The following is a 19,388-nucleotide window of genomic DNA, read 5'->3' on the forward strand; positions in this document are numbered from 1 at the left end:
ACCACCCTCCCACCAGTGCCCACTGCCCAGGCAGCCACGCCAGCACCATAACAGCAGCAGTCTCCATCACCACCCTCCCACCAGTGCCCAGGCAACCACGCCAGCATCATAACAGCAGCACTCTCCATCACCACCCTCCCACCAGTGCCCACTGCCCAGGCAGCCACGCCAGCACCATAACAGCAGCACTCTCCATCACCACCCTCCCACCAGTGCCCAGTGCCCTAGCAGCCACGCCAGCACCATAACAGCAGCACTCTCCATCACCACCCTCCCACCAGTGCCCACTGCCCAGGCAGCCACGCCAGCACCATAACAGCAGCACTCTCCATCACCACCCTCCCACCAGTGCCCACTGCCCAGGCAGCCACGCCAGCACCATAACAGCAGCAGTCTCCATCACCACCCTCCCACCAGTGCCCACTGCCCAGGCTGCCACGCCAGCACCATAACAGCAGCAGTCTCCATCACCACCCTCCCACCAGTGCCCAGGCAACCACGCCAGCATCATAACAGCAGCACTCTCCATCACCACCCTCCCACCAGTGCCCACTGCCCAGGCAACCACGCCAGCACCATAACAGCAGCACTCTCCATCACCACCCTCCCAAAAGTGCCCACTGCCCAGGCAGCCACGCCAGCACCATAACAGCAGCAGTCTCCATCACCACCTTCCCACCAGTGCCCAGTGCCCTGGCAGCCACGCCAGCACCATAACAGCAGCACTCTCCATCACCACCCTCCCACCAGTGCCCACTGCCCAGGCAGCCACGCCAGCACCATAACAGCAGCACTCTCCATCACCACCCTCCCACCAGTGCCCACTGCCCAGGCAGCCACGCCAGCACCATAACAGCAGCACTCTCCATCACCACCCTCCCACCAGTGCCCACTGCCCAGGCAGCCACGCCAGCACCATAACAGCAGCAGTCTCCATCACCACCCTCCCACCAGTGCCCACTGCCCAGGCAGCCACGCCAGCACCATAACAGCAGCAGTCTCCATCACCACCCTCCCACCAGTGCCCAGTGCCCAGGCAACCACGCCAGCACCATAACAGCAGCACTCTCCATCACCACCCTCCCACCAGTGCCCACTGCCCAGGCAACCACGCCAGCACCATAACAGCAGCACTCTCCATCACCACCCTCCCACCAGTGCCCACTGCCCAGGCAACCACGCCAGCACCATAACAGCAGCACTCTCCATCACCACCCTCCCACCAGTGCCCACTGCCCAGGCAACCACGCCAGCACCATAACAGCAGCACTCTCCATCACCACCCTCCCACCAGTGCCCACTGCCCAGGCAACCACGCCAGCACCATAACAGCAGCACTCTCCATCACCACCCTCCCACCAGTGCCCACTGCCCAGGCAGCCACGCCAGCACCATAACAGCAGCACTCTCCATCACCACCCTCCCACCAGTGCCCAGTGCCCTAGCAGCCACGCCAGCACCATAACAGCAGCACTCTCCATCACCACCCTCCCACCAGTGCCCACTGCCCAAGCAGCCACGCCAGCACCATAACAGCAGCACTCTCCATCACCACCCTCCCACCAGTGCCCACTGCCCAGGCAGCCACGCCAGCACCATAACAGCAGCAGTCTCCATCACCACCCTCCCACCAGTGCCCACTGCCCAGGCAGCCACGCCAGCACCATAACAGCAGCAGTCTCCATCACCACCCTCCCACCAGTGCCCAGGCAACCACGCCAGCATCATAACAGCAGCACTCTCCATCACCACCCTCCCACCAGTGCCCACTGCCCAGGCAGCCACGCCAGCACCATAACAGCAGCACTCTCCATCACCACCCTCCCACCAGTGCCCAGTGCCCTAGCAGCCACGCCAGCACCATAACAGCAGCACTCTCCATCACCACCCTCCCACCAGTGCCCACTGCCCAGGCAGCCACGCCAGCACCATAACAGCAGCACTCTCCATCACCACCCTCCCACCAGTGCCCACTGCCCAGGCAGCCACGCCAGCACCATAACAGCAGCAGTCTCCATCACCACCCTCCCACCAGTGCCCACTGCCCAGGCAGCCACGCCAGCACCATAACAGCAGCAGTCTCCATCACCACCCTCCCACCAGTGCCCAGGCAACCACGCCAGCATCATAACAGCAGCACTCTCCATCACCACCCTCCCACCAGTGCCCACTGCCCAGGCAACCACGCCAGCACCATAACAGCAGCACTCTCCATCACCACCCTCCCAAAAGTGCCCACTGCCCAGGCAGCCACGCCAGCACCATAACAGCAGCAGTCTCCATCACCACCCTCCCACCAGTGCTCAGTGCCCTGGCAGCCACGCCAGCACCATAACAGCAGCACTCTCCATCACCACCCTCCCACCAGTGCCCACTGCCCAGGCAGCCACGCCAGCACCATAACAGCAGCACTCTCCATCACCACCCTCCCACCAGTGCCCAGTGCCCAGGCAACCACGCCAGCATCATAACAGCAGCACTCTCCATCACCACCCTCCCACCAGTGCCCACTGCCCAGGCAACCACGCCAGCACCATAACAGCAGCACTCTCCATCACCACCCTCCCAAAAGTGCCCACTGCCCAGGCAGCCACGCCAGCACCATAACAGCAGCACTCTCCATCACCACCCTCCCACCAGTGCCCAGTGCCTGCACTCTCCATCACCACCATCCCAGCAGTGCCCAGTGCCCAGGCAGCCACGCCAGCACCATAACAGCAGCACTCTCCATCACCACCCTCCCACCAGTGTCCACTGCCCAGGCAGCCACGCCAGCACCATAACAGCAGCACTCTCCATCACCACCCTCCCACCAGTGCCTAGTGCCTGCACTCTCCATCACCACCCTCCCAGCAGTGCCCAGTGCCCTGGCAGCTACGCCAGCACCATAACAGCAGCACTCTCCATCACCACCCTCCCACCAGTGCCCACTGCCCAGGCAGCCACGCCAGCACCATAACAGCAGCACTCTCCATCACCACCCTCCCACCAGTGCCCACTGCCCAGGCAACCACGCCAGCACCATAACAGCAGCACTCTCCATCACCACCCTCCCACCAGTGCCCACTGCCCAGGCAGCCACGCCAGCACCATAACAGCAGCACTCTCCATCACCACCCTCCCACCAGTGCCTAGTGCCTGCACTCTCCATCACCACCCTCCCAGCAGTGCCCAGTGCCCTGGCAGCTACGCCAGCACCATAACAGCAGCACTCTCCATCACCACCCTCCCACCAGTGCCCACTGCCCAGGCAGCCACGCCAGCACCATAACAGCAGCACTCTCCATCACCACCCTCCCACCAGTGCCCAGTGCCCTGGCAGCCACGCCAGCACCATAACAGCAGCACTCTCCATCACCACCCTCCCACCAGTGCCCACTGCCCAGGCAGCCACGCCAGCACCATAACAGCAGCACTCTCCATCACCACCCTCCCACCAGTGCCCACTGCCCAGGCAGCCACGCCAGCACCATAACAGCAGCACTCTCCATCACCACCCTCCCACCAGTGCCCAGGCAACCACACCAGCACCATAACAGCAGCACTCTCCATCGCCACTCTCCCACCAGTGCCCACTGCCCAGGCAACCACACCAGCACCATAACAGCAGCACTCTCCATCACCACCCTCCCACCAGTGCCCACTGCCCAGGCAGCCACGCCAGCACCATAACAGCAGCACTCTCCATCACCACCCTCCCACCAGTGCCCAGTGCCCTGGCAGCCACGCCAGCACCATAACAGCAGCACTCTCCATGTCCACCCTCCCACCAGTGCCCAGTGCCCTGGCAGCCACGCCAGCACCATAACAGCAGCACTCTCCATCACCACCCTCCCACCAGTGCCCACTGCCCAGGCAGCCACGCCAGCACCATAACAGCAGCACTCTCCATCACCACCCTCCCACCAGTGCCCACTGCCCAGGCAGCCACGCCAGCACCATAACAGCAGCACTCTCCATCACCACCCTCCCACCAGTGCCCAGTGCCCAGGCAACCACGCCAGCATCATAACAGCAGCACTCTCCATCACCACCCTCCCACCAGTGCCCACTGCCCAGGCAACCACGCCAGCACCATAACAGCAGCACTCTCCATCACCACCCTCCCAAAAGTGCCCACTGCCCAGGCAGCCACGCCAGCACCATAACAGCAGCACTCTCCATCACCACCCTCCCACCAGTGCCCAGTGCCTGCACTCTCCATCACCACCCTCCCAGCAGTGCCCAGTGCCCAGGCAGCCACGCCAGCACCATAACAGCAGCACTCTCCATCACCACCCTCCCACCAGTGTCCACTGCCCAGGCAGCCACGCCAGCACCATAACAGCAGCACTCTCCATCACCACCCTCCCACCAGTGCCTAGTGCCTGCACTCTCCATCACCACCCTCCCAGCAGTGCCCAGTGCCCTGGCAGCTACGCCAGCACCATAACAGCAGCACTCTCCATCACCACCCTCCCACCAGTGCCCACTGCCCAGGCAGCCACGCCAGCACCATAACAGCAGCACTCTCCATCACCACCCTCCCACCAGTGCCCACTGCCCAGGCAACCACGCCAGCACCATAACAGCAGCACTCTCCATCACCACCCTCCCACCAGTGCCCACTGCCCAGGCAGCCACGCCAGCACCATAACAGCAGCACTCTCCATCACCACCCTCCCACCAGTGCCTAGTGCCTGCACTCTCCATCACCACCCTCCCAGCAGTGCCCAGTGCCCTGGCAGCTACGCCAGCACCATAACAGCAGCACTCTCCATCACCACCCTCCCACCAGTGCCCACTGCCCAGGCAGCCACGCCAGCACCATAACAGCAGCACTCTCCATCACCACCCTCCCACCAGTGCCCAGTGCCCTGGCAGCCACGCCAGCACCATAACAGCAGCACTCTCCATGTCCACCCTCCCACCAGTGCCCAGTGCCCTGGCAGCCACGCCAGCACCATAACAGCAGCACTCTCCATCACCACCCTCCCACCAGTGCCCACTGCCCAGGCAGCCACGCCAGCACCATAACAGCAGCACTCTCCATCACCACCCTCCCACCAGTGCCCACTGCCCAGGCAGCCACGCCAGCACCATAACAGCAGCACTCTCCATCACCACCCTCCCACCAGTGCCCAGGCAACCACACCAGCACCATAACAGCAGCACTCTCCATCGCCACCCTCCCACCAGTGCCCACTGCCCAGGCAACCACACCAGCACCATAACAGCAGCACTCTCCATCACCACCCTCCCACCAGTGCCCACTGCCCAGGCAGCCACGCCAGCACCATAACAGCAGCACTCTCCATCACCACCCTCCCACCAGTGCCCAGTGCCCTGGCAGCCACGCCAGCACCATAACAGCAGCACTCTCCATGTCCACCCTCCCACCAGTGCCCAGTGCCCTAGCAGCCACGCCAGCACCATAACAGCAGCACTCTCCATCACCACCCTCCCACCAGTGCCCACTGCCCAGGCAGCCACGCCAGCACCATAACAGCAGCAGTCTCCATCACCACCCTCCCACCAGTGCCCACTGCCCAGGCAGCCACGCCAGCACCATAACAGCAGCAGTCTCCATCACCACCCTCCCACCAGTGCCCAGTGCCCAGGCAACCACGCCAGCACCATAACAGCAGCACTCTCCATCACCACCCTCCCACCAGTGCCCACTGCCCAGGCAACCACGCCAGCACCATAACAGCAGCACTCTCCATCACCACCCTCCCACCAGTGCCCACTGCCCAGGCAGCCACGCCAGCACCATAACAGCAGCACTCTCCATCACCACCCTCCCACCAGTGCCCACTGCCCAGGCAGCCACGCCAGCACCATAACAGCAGCACTCTCCATCACCACCCTCCCACCAGTGCCCAGGCAACCACACCAGCACCATAACAGCAGCACTCTCCATCGCCACCCTCCCACCAGTGCCCACTGCCCAGGCAACCACACCAGCACCATAACAGCAGCACTCTCCATCACCACCCTCCCACCAGTGCCCACTGCCCAGGCAGCCACGCCAGCACCATAACAGCAGCACTCTCCATCACCACCCTCCCACCAGTGCCCAGTGCCCTGGCAGCCACGCCAGCACCATAACAGCAGCACTCTCCATGTCCACCCTCCCACCAGTGCCCAGTGCCCTAGCAGCCACGCCAGCACCATAACAGCAGCACTCTCCATCACCACCCTCCCACCAGTGGCGAATGCCAGCCAAGCCTGCCAGGAGTATAACAGCATTCGCCACCACCGTAAAGGCGCCACCCACTGTCAAGGCAAATACGCAGTCACTGCCAACCTACAACCAGTGCCCACTGCCAGGCCATCACGCCGGGACCTCAGCAGCATTAACTAACACCGTGTATAGAGCACCCACTGGCTGGGCACGCAGCCCATGATCCAGTAACTCACCCCCCCTGCCCAGGGAGGACCCCTGGACTGAATGTCGGGAGGCAGCATACATCACACAGCAGGATATACCCCCGAGCACTGAGGACAGCCGTTCCCCCAAAATGCCAGCCTCAAGCCCCCAGACCTCCAACTGAAGCAATCCCTTGCCCCCCAGAACCCGACATTAACACACCTGATATTATGGATGCATGAGCCCATAGGAACCCCATTAATACCAACTTCCAGCCCACGGATACCACTCCAATACCAACACGAGACACAGACATCCCAGTGAAACGTACACTGGGACCAAAGGTACCCCCGCATTGCCAATATAGAGCCGACACGTACCCCAAGATTGCCAGCACCTATTCCACCAAGTACCCCACTAATACCGAATGTGACTTCACAGATACCCCACTGATCTAAACACAATAGGATAGCTCTGCGAGTTCGGCGCTCGTCGGTAAAATCAGCGTGCAAATGCTGGCAGCAGTTTCTCCTTCCTAACTTGCTAAACTAAGCATCACAGAACTTGGGGGCACGGGGACGGCTGCATTATGCCGAAGAACGCCACGCGCTAATACCAACATGAGCCCACGGGTACTCCAGCAATACCCTCCTTGACCCCGCGGGTACTCCAGCAATACCCTCCGTGACCCCGCGGGTACTCCAGCAATACCCTCCTTGACCCCGCGGGTACTCCAGCAATACCCTCCGTGACCCCGCGGGTACTCCAGCAACACCCTCCGTGACCCCGCGGGTACTCCAGTAACACCCTCCTTGACCCCGCGGGTACTCCAGTTGCACCCTCCTTGATCCCGCGGGTACTCCAGCAATACCCTCCTTGACCCCACGGGTACTCCAGTAGCACCCTCCTTGATCCCGCGGGTACTCCAGCAATATCCTCCTTGACCCCACGGGTACTCCAGCAATACCCTCCTTGACTCCATGGGTACTCCAGGATTACCCTCCTTGACCTCGAACACCACCTGAAAAGCTGTTAATAGTAACAAGGATCCCACAGGTACTCCATCAACAGTGCAGGTACTCCTAACAAGCCGCCAGGTACTCCGCCTGTACTAACAAGGAGCGCACTCGGACCCACTAATACCAATACCGAGGTAAGAGGTGCCCCACCAGTACCAGCTCAGAACGAATAGTTACCCTGCTAATAGGACCTATGCCAATAACACTCCCCAAACCTTCAGGCGCCCCACCAGTATAAACCGCGAGCCCAGAGGACCCACAGGCACGTCACTAAAAACAACACTCACCCGAATAATACCTACATGTACTCTCCAGGAATACGAACACCGTGCTCAGGAGTACCCAAAGAATGAAATGGTACTCTGCCAGTAACGCCGAGTCCCGTCGTACCCCACCGATGCCAAGACTGACCACAGAGTAACCCCAATGTATGCGGCTTCTGCCCCCCTCCGCGTACTTCCTCCTGCCACACTTAGCTGACAGGTAAACTTGCCACAAGTACTAAAGGTATCCCAATAACAGAAGCACAAGTACCCCAGTATCCAGGAACTGATCCCAAAGTACCCCCATGAAAACTCCAGCAATGCCGACAGAGAACCACATGCACCCCACTAATACGGGTTACTGAGGCCATGTGTACCCAGGGAATACCCGACGGGTATCACCAGAACGTCCATAGTGTACCCACAGGCCTCACAAAATCACCAATCTCTACCCCTAGTATTACAATAGTGAAGGCACGGATACTCCGCCAACAATGTTATGCTGCCCGCGCGAGTAATACCAACGCCAAGTCCATGGCACCCCACTAATACACCAATGCCACCATAGACACGGCGAATGTCCACACAGAACCACTGCAATAGCAACAATGAGCTCATAGTACCGCTGTAATGGCAACAATGAGCTCATAGTACCGCAGTAATAGTAACAAGGTGCTCACAGAACCACTGCAATAGCAACAATGAGCTCATAGTACCGCTGTAATGGCAACAATGTGGCCACAGTACCGCAGTAATAGCAACAATGTGCTCATAGTACTGCAGTAATAGCAACAATGTGCTCATAGTACCGCTGTAATGGCAACAATGTGCTCACAGTACTGCACTAATAGCAACAATGTGCTCATAGTACTGCAGTAATAGCAACAATGAGCTCATAGTACCGCTGTAATGGCAACAATGTGCTCACAGTACTGCAGTAATAGCAACAATGCGCCCACAGAACCACTGCAATAGCAACAATGAGCTCATAGTACCGCTGTAATGGCAACAATGTGGCCACAGTACCACAGTAATAGCAACAATGTGCTCATAGTACTGCAGTAATAGCAACAATGTGCTCATAGTACCGCTGTAATGGCAACAATGTGCTCACAGTACTGCACTAATAGCAACAATGCGCCCACAGAACCACTGCAATAGCAACAATGTGCTCATAGTACCACAGTAATAGCAACAAGGTGCTCACAGTCCCACAGTAATAGCAACAATGAGCTCATAGTACCGCAGTAATAGCAACAATGTGCTCATAGTACCGCAGTAATAGCAACAATGTGCTCATAGTACTGCAGTAATAGCAACAAGGTGCTCATAGTACCGCAGTAATAGCAACAAGGTGCTCATAGTGCCACAGTAATAGCAACAAGGTGCTCAAGACCCACAGTAATAGCAACAATGTGCTCATAGTACCACTGCAATAGCAACAATGAGCTCATAGTACCGCTGTAATGGCAACAATGTGCTCACAGTACTGCAGTAATAGCAACAATGCGCCCACAGAACCACTGCAATAGCAACAATGAGCTCATAGTACCGCTGTAATAGCAACAATGTGCTCATAGTACCGCAGTAATAGCAACACTGTGCACATAGTACCACAGTAATAGCAACACTGTGCTCACAGTCCCACAGTAATAGCAACAATGTGCTCATAGTACCGCAGTAATAGCAACAATGTGCTCATAGTACTGCAGTAATAGCAACAATGTGCCCACAGTCCCACAGTAATAGCAACAATGTGCTCATACCACAGTAATAGCAACAATACGTCCACACTAATAGCAACAATCTGCTCATAGTACCACAGTAATAGCAACAATACACCCACAGTAACGTGCCCGCAGTACCACTACAATAGCAACAATGTGCTCATAGTACTGCAGTAATAGCAACAATGAGCTCATAGTACCGCTGTAATGGCAACAATGTGGCCACAGTACCGCAATAATAGCAACAATGTGCTCATAGTACTGCAGTAATAGCAACAATGTGCCCACAGTCCCACAGTAATAGCAACAATGTGCTCATAGTACCACAGTAATAGCAACAATACGTCCACAGTAATAGCAACTATGTGCTCATAGTACCACAGTAATAGCAACAATACGTCCACAGTAATAGCAACAATGTGCTCATAGTACCACAGTAATAGCAACAATACACCCACAGTAACGTGCCCGCAGTACCACTACAATAACAACAATGTGCTCATAGTACTGCAGTAATAGCAACAATGAGCTCATAGTACTGCAGTAATAGCAACAATGTGCTCATAGTACCACAGTAATAGCAACAATGCACCCACAGTAATGTACTCAAAATACCACAGTAATGGAAACAACGTGCCCACAGTACCACAGTAATAGCAACATTGTGCCCACAGTAATGTGCTCGTAGTACTGCAGAAATAGCAACAATGTGCCCACAGTAATGTGCTCATGGTACCACAGTAATAGCAACAATGCGCCCACAGTACCACTACAATACCAACAATGCGCTCAAAGTATCGCAGTAATAGCAACAATGCGCCCACAGTAACGTGCCTGCAGTACCAGTACAATAGCAACAATGTGCTCATAGTACCACAGTAGTAGCAACATTGTGCCCACAGTACCACAGTAATAGCAACATTGTGACCACAGTAATGGCCACAATGTGCACACAGTACCACAGTAATAGCAAAAATGCACCCACAGTAATGTGCTCATAGTACTGCAGAAATAGCAACAATGTGCCCACAGTAATGTGCTCATAGTACTGCAGAAATAGCAACAATGTGCCCACAGTAATGTGCTCATAGTACTGCAGAAATAGCAACAATGTGCCCACAGTCCCACAGTAATAGCAACACTGTGCCCACAGTACCACAGTAATAGCAACACTGTGCCCACAGTACCGCAGTAATAGCAACAATGTGCACACAGTCCCACAGTAATAGCAACAATGTGTTCATAGTACCGCAGTAATAGCAACAATGTGTGCACAGTCCCACAGTAATAGCAACAATGTGCACACAGTCCCACAGTAATAGCAACAATGTGCTCATAGTACCGCAGTAATAGCAACAATGTGCACACAGTACCACAGTAATAGCAACAATGTGCACACAGTACCACAGTAATAGCAACAATGTGCTCATAGTACCGCAGTAATAGCAACAATGTGCACACAGTACCACAGTAATAGCAACAATGTGCTCATAGTACCGCAGTAATAGCAACAATGTGCTCACAGTACCACAGTAATAGCAACAATGTGCTCATAGTACCGCAGTAATAGCAACAATGTGCTCATAGTACCGCAGTAATAGCAACAATTTGCACACAGTACCACAGTAATAGCAACAAGGTGCTCATAGTACCACAGTAATAGCAACATTTTGCCCACAATACCACAGTAATAGCAACAATGCGGCCACAGTAATGTGCACACAGTACCACAGTAATAGCAACAAGGTGCCCGCAGTTCGACTGCAAGTGCCACCATGTGCCCAGAGTGCCAGCTTAATAACAGAACCGAGCCACATAACCACAGCCAACTCCAGAATAAGACCAGTGGCACAGCACTAATACAAGCACTGTGCCACCTGCCCCACTAACAAGAGCCTCGCGCCCACGGGTCGGGTACCCGAGTAGCGCCAATGCTACCCCCCTAATGCCAACAATGAGACCTCGGGCACCCCAGTGATAGCAGGGCGAGTGCCCACCGATGCCCCTCTGTGCCATAGAAACATGATGCCAGAGGAGCCCCCTCAATACTAGCCCCGTGTTCCCGGCACCGACCCGGCGGGTGCCCCAGTGATGGCGACACTGCCTCCACAGGTGGCTTATGGCATGTGCCCTCGGGCGCCACCTAGCCTCATCCCCGTGCCCACATGCAGGGGAGGCGGGGGGGGGGCGCAGTACCTTCAGCGGCACCCCGAGTCCAAGAAGCAAGTGTGTGCCCGAGATGCGGCCGCTCCTGTGCAGGGCTCTCGGGTGCGGACTCCTCCGGACTCTAAGCGCTGGCTGAGTGCGTCCCTTCCTCGCTCGGGTCTGGGTCCGGTCCGGCCCCCCGCAGGTTCTTGGCGGATCTTCCTCTGCGTGCTCCCCCCTTTTGCGAAATCTGTGTGTAATCCGGCGCCAGGCTCAGGGTGCTGGGCTGGGATCCGCGGACTCGCTCCTGTCCCGGGCTGTCTTCTGCCCTTCGCTGCCCCGGGGCCGCCTCTTTAAAGAGCCCCTCACATTCCTGGGTCCGCTCTCAGCCAATCACAGGCTCCCTGGCAGGAAACCGGGCTCCTGTTTATGCAGCGACTGCACACCATGCCAGAAACACAACTTTCCAAAAAAAGAGCGCGGAGGTGATGACACCCCCCCCTCACCCCCCACCCTGAACCAAACATCATTGACGCATTTCAGTGGAATTCAGGAATCGGCCCCAAATACTCAGGGTATGACTGCCTTCATCCGACCCCCCCTCCTCCGCCTCCCTCCCTCCCTCCCTCGCCACCGACAAAACAACGTGCCAGACATGCAAAGTGAGTGCGTGCGTGTGTGTACTGCCCAGAGTTAATACAAGACGACCCCCCGCCCCCCCCCCCCCGAGTGGCAGGTGTGAGAGCCCCCGCAGTGGAGTAACTTTGCTGAAAATGTTGGGGGGGGGGCATGACATCTAAATGAAATGGGCCCCTGCCAAATGAGTGTGGCACCAAAGTTGGGGGGAGGGGGACAAACGCCTTTGCCCCCCCCCCTAAAATTACGCCCCCATGACTGCACGCCATGTAAGGGCATATTACATGTTAAAAACAGCTCGTATGTGACACACATGTACTATGCGCCGTTATTAAGGAAAGGGATCGCCAGAGCCTCTGGGGTTAAGTGCCCCCCGACCCCCCACGGCCCTACATGGCGCAAAGGGCCTGTAAGTGTGTAGACCTTGCGTGTGGTGTGGGACACACAGCGCCCCACAGACCCGGGCATTCTGCAGGCCTGCCATGAACATGGTAATGTCACGGCGCTCCATGTATGTACAATCACCTAGCACTGCGTGCACGGTTGCTCGTCCAGCTGCATGTATGTTACATGCAGCGCCCCTCCAGATGTTGCCAGCCTTTGTCGTAAGCCCCCTTGCCCCCACTCGTGGCCGCCCCAGAGATGTCCATGGCCACTCGTCCGGCTGCTGAGAGCCCAGTGGCGCCCCCTCTGTTGCCCGGCAGCGAGCTGACCTGCAGGCACTGGCCAGCCAAGATCTGAGCCTGAAGCTGCCTGCAGTTGCGGCCCGTCTCCAGCAGGGGGCGGCGCAGAGCTGCGATGAGCTACTGGAATGCCGCCCTCCCCAGGGAGCCCCCGCATTCCACAGCGCATGCATACTGCAGGCAGGAGCTGCCTCCCCGACATTCGACCGCACAACCATTGGGAAATAGCAGCGGCGGCGCCCCGTGCTCCCCTTAACGGCCGAATAACCCGAACCCCGGACGCCACAGCCACAGAGTTCAAAGGCCGCGATCTACAGACACAACACAATAGACACCCTGGGATTGACATCCGGGCCTGCGTTCCCTGCCACGATGCCACCTGAACTGTACTGTCCAGGGCCTGCACAGTGTGCAGTGCCCAGGACCTGCACAGTGTGCACTGCTCAGGACCTGCACAGTGTGCACGGCCTAGGACCTGTACAGTGTGCAGTGCCCAGGACCTGCACAGTGTGCACTGCTCAGGACCTGCACAGTGTGCACTGGTCAGGACCTGCACAGTGTACACTGCCTAGGACCTGCACAGTGTACACTGCCCAGGACCTGCACCGTGTACATTGCCCAGGACCTGTACAGTGCACACTGCCTAGCACCTGCACAGTGTGTAGTGCCCAGAACCTGCACAGTGTGCACTTCTCAGGACCTGCACAGTGTGCACGGCCTAGGACCTGTACAGTGTGCAGTGCCCAGGACCTGCACAGTGTGCACTGCTCAGGACCTGCACAGTGTGCACTGGTCAGGACCTGCACAGTGTACACTGCCTAGGACCTGCACAGTGTACACTGCCCAGGACCTGCACCGTGTACATTGCCCAGGACCTGTACAGTGCACACTGCCTAGCACCTGCACAGTGTGTAGTGCCCAGAACCTGCACAGTGCACACTGTCCAGGACCTGCACAGTGTACACTGTCTAGCACCTGCACAGTGTGCAGTTGCCAGGACATGTGCAGTGTACACTGACAGGACCTGCACAGTGTGCAGTGCCCAGGGCCTGCACAGTGCACACTGACTAGGATCTTCACAGTGTACACTGTTCAGGACCTGAACAGTGTACACTGCCCAGGACCTGTACAGTGCACACTGCCTAGCACCTGCACAGTGTGGAGTGCCCAGGACCTGCACAGTGCACATTGCCCAGGACCTGCAGAGTGTACACTGACCAGTACCTCCACAGTGTGCAGTTGCCAGGACATGTGCAGTGTACACTGACAGGATCTGCACAGTGTGCAGTGCCCAGGGCCTGCACAGTGTACACTGACTAGGATCTTCACAGTGTGCAGTGCCCGGGACCTGCACATTCTGCAGTGACCAGGACCTGCGCTGTGTGCGGCACCCAGGACCTGCGCAGTGTACACTGACCAGGACCTGCACAGTGTGCAGTGCCTAGGACCTGCGCAGTGTACACTAACCAGGACCTGCACAGTGTGCAGTGCCCAGGACCTGGACAGACTGCTGTGCTACAGACCCGTGCAGCGTGGAGTGCTGAAGATCTTCACAGTGTGCAGTGCCCAGGACCTGCGCAGTGTACACTAACCAGGACCTGCACAGTGTGCAGTGCCCAGGACCTGGACAGACTGCTGTGCTACAGACCCGTGCAGCGTGGAGTGCTGAAGATCTTCACAGTGTACACTGCCCAGGACCTGTACAGTGCACACTGCCTAGCACCTGCACAGTGTGGAGTGCCCAGGACCTGCACAGTGCACATTGCCCAGGACCTGCAGAGTGTACACTGACCAGTACCTCCACAGTGTGCAGTTGCCAGGACATGTGCAGTGTACACTGACAGGATCTGCACAGTGTGCAGTGCCCAGGGCCTGCACAGTGTACACTGACTAGGATCTTCACAGTGTGCAGTGCCCGGGACCTGCACATTCTGCAGTGACCAGGACCTGCGCTGTGTGCGGCACCCAGGATCTGCGCAGTGTACACTGACCAGGACCTGCACAGTGTGCAGTGCCTAGGACCTACGCAGTGTACACTAACCAGGACCTGCACAGTGTGCAGTGCCCAGGACCTGGACAGACTGCTGTGCTACAGACCCGTGCAGCGTGGAGTGCTGAAGATCTTCACAGTGTGCAGTGCCTAGGACCTGCGCAGTGTACACTAACCAGGACCTGCACAGTGTGCAGTGCCCAGGACCTGGACAGACTGCTGTGCTACAGACCCGTGCAGCGTGGAGTGCTGAAGATCTTCACAGTGTACACTGCCCAGGACCTGTACAGTGCACACTGCCTAGCACCTGCACAGTGTGGAGTGCCCAGGACCTGCACAGTGCACATTGCCCAGGACCTGCAGAGTGTACACTGACCAGTACTTCCACAGTGTGCAGTTGCCAGGACATGTGCAGTGTACACTGACAGGATCTGCACAGTGTGCAGTGCCCAGGGCCTGCACAGTGTAACTGACTAGGATCTTCACAGTGTGCAGTGCCCAGGACCTGGACAGACTGCTGTGCTACAGACCCGTGCAGCGTGGAGTGCTGAAGATCTTCACAGTGTGCAGTGCCCAGGACCTGCGCAGTGTACACTAACCAGGACCTGCACAGTGTGCAGTGCCCAGGACCTGGACAGACTGCTGTGCTACAGACCCGTGCAGCGTGGAGTGCTGAAGATCTTCACAGTGTACACTGCCCAGGACCTGTACAGTGCACACTGCCTAGCACCTGCACAGTGTGGAGTGCCCAGGACCTGCACAGTGCACATTGCCCAGGACCTGCAGAGTGTACACTGACCAGTACCTCCACAGTGTGCAGTTGCCAGGACATGTGCAGTGTACACTGACAGGATCTGCACAGTGTGCAGTGCCCAGGGCCTGCACAGTGTACACTGACTAGGATCTTCACAGTGTGCAGTGCCCGGGACCTGCACATTCTGCAGTGACCAGGACCTGCGCTGTGTGCGGCACCCAGGATCTGCGCAGTGTACACTGACCAGGACCTGCACAGTGTGCAGTGCCTAGGACCTACGCAGTGTACACTAACCAGGACCTGCACAGTGTGCAGTGCCCAGGACCTGGACAGACTGCTGTGCTACAGACCCGTGCAGCGTGGAGTGCTGAAGATCTTCACAGTGTGCAGTGCCTAGGACCTGCGCAGTGTACACTAACCAGGACCTGCACAGTGTGCAGTGCCCAGGACCTGGACAGACTGCTGTGCTACAGACCCGTGCAGCGTGGAGTGCTGAAGATCTTCACAGTGTACACTGCCCAGGACCTGTACAGTGCACACTGCCTAGCACCTGCACAGTGTGGAGTGCCCAGGACCTGCACAGTGCACATTGCCCAGGACCTGCAGAGTGTACACTGACCAGTACTTCCACAGTGTGCAGTTGCCAGGACATGTGCAGTGTACACTGACAGGATCTGCACAGTGTGCAGTGCCCAGGGCCTGCACAGTGTAACTGACTAGGATCTTCACAGTGTGCAGTGCCCGGGACCTGCACATTCTGCAGTGACCAGGACCTGCGCTGTGTGCGGCACCCAGGACCTGTGCAGTGTACACTGACCAGGACCTGCACAGTGTGCAGTGCCTAGGACCTGCGCAGTGTACACTAACCAGGACCTGCACAGTGTGCAGTGCCCAGGACCTGGACAGACTGCTGTGCGACAGACCCGTGCAGCGTGGAGTGCTGAGGATCTTCACAGTGTGCAGTGTCCGGGACCTGCACATTCTGCAGTGACCAGGACCTGCGCTGTGTGCGGCACCCAGGACCTGCGCAGTGTACACTGACCAGGACCTGCACAGTGTGCAGTGCCTAGGACCTGCGCAGTGTACACTGACCAGGATCTGCACAGTGTGCAGTGCCCAGGACCTGGACAGACTGCTGTGCTACAGACCCGTGCAGCGTGGAGTGCTGAGGATCTTCACAGTGTGCAGTGCCCGGGACCTGCACATTCTGCAGTGACCAGGACCTGCGCTGTGTGCGGCACCCAGGACCCGCGCAGTGTACACTGACCAGGACCTGCACAGTGTGCAGTGCCCAGGACCTGGACAGTCTGCTGTGCTACAGACCCAGTGTGCAGTGCCTAGGACCTGCGCAGTGTACACTAACCAGGACCTGCACAGTGTGCAGTGCCCAGGACCTGGACAGACTGCTGTGCTACAGACCCGTGCAGCGTGGAGTGCTGAAGATCTTCACAGTGTACGCTGCCCAGGACCTGTACAGTGCACACTGCCTAGCACCTGCACAGTGTGGAGTGCCCAGGACCTGCACAGTGCACATTGCCCAGGACCTGCAGAGTGTACACTGACCAGGACCTCCACAGTGTGCAGTTGCCAGGACATGTGCAGTGTACACTGACAGGATCTGCACAGTGTGCAGTGCCCAGGGCCTGCACAGTGTAACTGACTAGGATCTTCACAGTGTGCAGTGCCCGGGACCTGCACATTCTGCAGTGACCAGGACCTGCGCTGTGTGCGGCACCCAGGACCTGCGCAGTGTACACTGACCAGGACCTGCACAGTGTGCAGTGCCTAGGACCTGCGCAGTGTACACTAACCAGGACCTGCACAGTGTGCAGTGCCCAGGACCTGGACAGACTGCTGTGCTACAGACCCGTGCAGCGTGGAGTGCTGAGGATCTGCACAGTGTGCAGTGCCCAGGGCCTGCACAGTGTAACTGACTAGGATCTTCACAGTGTGCAGTGCCCGGGACCTGCACATTCTGCAGTGACCAGGACCTGCGCTGTGTGCGGCACCCAGGACCTGCGCAGTGTACACTGACCAGGACCTGCACAGTGTGCAGTGCCTAGGACTTGCGCAGTGTACACTAACCAGGACCTGCACAGTGTGCAGTGCCCAGGACCTGGACAGACTGCTGTGCTACAGACCCGTGCAGCGTGGAGTGCTGAAGATCTTCACAGTGTACGCTGCCCAGGACCTGTACAGTGCACACTGCCTAGCACCTGCACAGTGTGGAGTGCCCAGGACCTGCACAGTGCACATTGCCCAGGACCTGCAGAGTGTACACTGACCAGGACCTCCACAGTGCGCAGTTGCCAGGACATGTGCAGTGTACACTGACAGGATCTGCACAGTGTGCAGTGCCCAGGGCCTGCACAGTGTAACTGACTAGGATCTTCACAGTGTGCAGTGCCCGGGACCTGCACATTCTGCAGTGACCAGGACCTGCGCTGTGTGCGGCACCCAGGACCTGCGCAGTGTACACTGACCAGGACCTGCACAGTGTGCAGTGCCTAGGACCTGCGCAGTGTACACTAACCAGGACCTGCACAGTGTGCAGTGCCCAGGACCTGGACAGACTGCTGTGCTACAGACCCGTGCAGCGTGGAGTGCTGAGGATCTGCACAGTGTGCAGTGCCCAGGGCCTGCACAGTGTAACTGACTAGGATCTTCACAGTGTGCAGTGCCCGGGACCTGCACATTCTGCAGTGACCAGGACCTGCGCTGTGTGCGGCACCCAGGACCTGCGCAGTGTACACTGATCAGGACCTGCACAGTGTGCAGTGCCCAGGACCTGGACAGACTGCTGTGCTACAGACCCGTGCAGCGTGGAGTGCTGAGGATCTGCACAGTGTGCAGTGCCCAGGGCCTGCACAGTGTAACTGACTAGGATCTTCACAGTGTGCAGTGCCCGGGACCTGCACATTCTGCAGTGACCAGGACCTGCGCTGTGTGCGGCACCCAGGACCTGCGCAGTGTACACTGACCAGGACCTGCACAGTGTGCAGTGCCTAGGACTTGCGCAGTGTACACTAACCAGGACCTGCACAGTGTGCAGTGCCCGGGACCTGGACAGACTGCTGTGCTACAGACCCGTGCAGCGTGGAGTGCTCCTTATCAACACATTACTTACATAGTTACATAATATTTACATTGTATAAAATGGATACTTTTGTAACAAGTACCTCTTTCAAAATTTAAAATTATGTTGGCTTTCTAATCATTCGCGTGAACAGGTGTCGTTCCTATTGTGAATCAGATGATAGTAATCAAAGAAAGGGAAAGGAAACTTGAAAAGGCCTGGATGTGTGTGAACAGCTAATGAGTCCTGTCCAGCGCAGTCTCGCCTGCATCCTTCACACGAGGGGGCTCTTGCATTCACTATTACGTCCAAAATGTCCCCTGTGCAACAGATTCCTGGCTAACTGGTTCTGATCTATACAGTCTTTAATTCTAATATTAACTCACCTCACTTCGAGTTGACTGTGTTCCAACTGGCAGTGAGTGACTTATAAGGTTCTGTAAAACTAGACAGCACTCCTGTTCTAAAAGTAAATAGACAGAGGTTTTAGACATGTTGTTAAGATGGTACATTCTTTGAGGCCCTGAATGATGTTAGGAGTATAACAGTTCTCCACTCACTTCACTGTGAGATCAAATTAAAAGATTAAAAAATATCGAGGCTTAAACCACATAATGGAAATAAGCCAGTCACAAGGTCAAAGTATAATGTACATTTCTTAACAGGCAGCTGTCTGGTGTCCCGATTGGGGCGTTCTCGCCCCCCTTCCTCCCCGCTCTCCTCACCTGACGAGATGATCTCTA

General features: G+C 57.3%; 1 protein-coding gene across 1 annotated transcript in view; it reads right to left on the minus strand.

Annotated features, from left to right (window-relative positions):
• THBS1 (thrombospondin 1) overlaps window positions 1-11,831 on the minus strand; it is an 82,663-nt gene extending 70,832 nt beyond the window's left edge. The window contains exon 1 of the mRNA XM_069638398.1: window positions 11,558-11,831. The gene's annotated coding sequence lies outside the window, so the exon portion shown is untranslated. The remainder of the gene's footprint in view (window positions 1-11,557) is intronic.
• Between the last annotated feature and the right edge of the window lie 7,557 nt (window positions 11,832-19,388).

The sequence above is a fragment of the Ambystoma mexicanum genome, chromosome 14 (assembly GCF_040938575.1).
Source record: "Ambystoma mexicanum isolate Mex_15411 chromosome 14, UKY_AmexF1_1, whole genome shotgun sequence".
NCBI lineage: Eukaryota > Metazoa > Chordata > Amphibia > Caudata > Ambystomatidae > Ambystoma > Ambystoma mexicanum.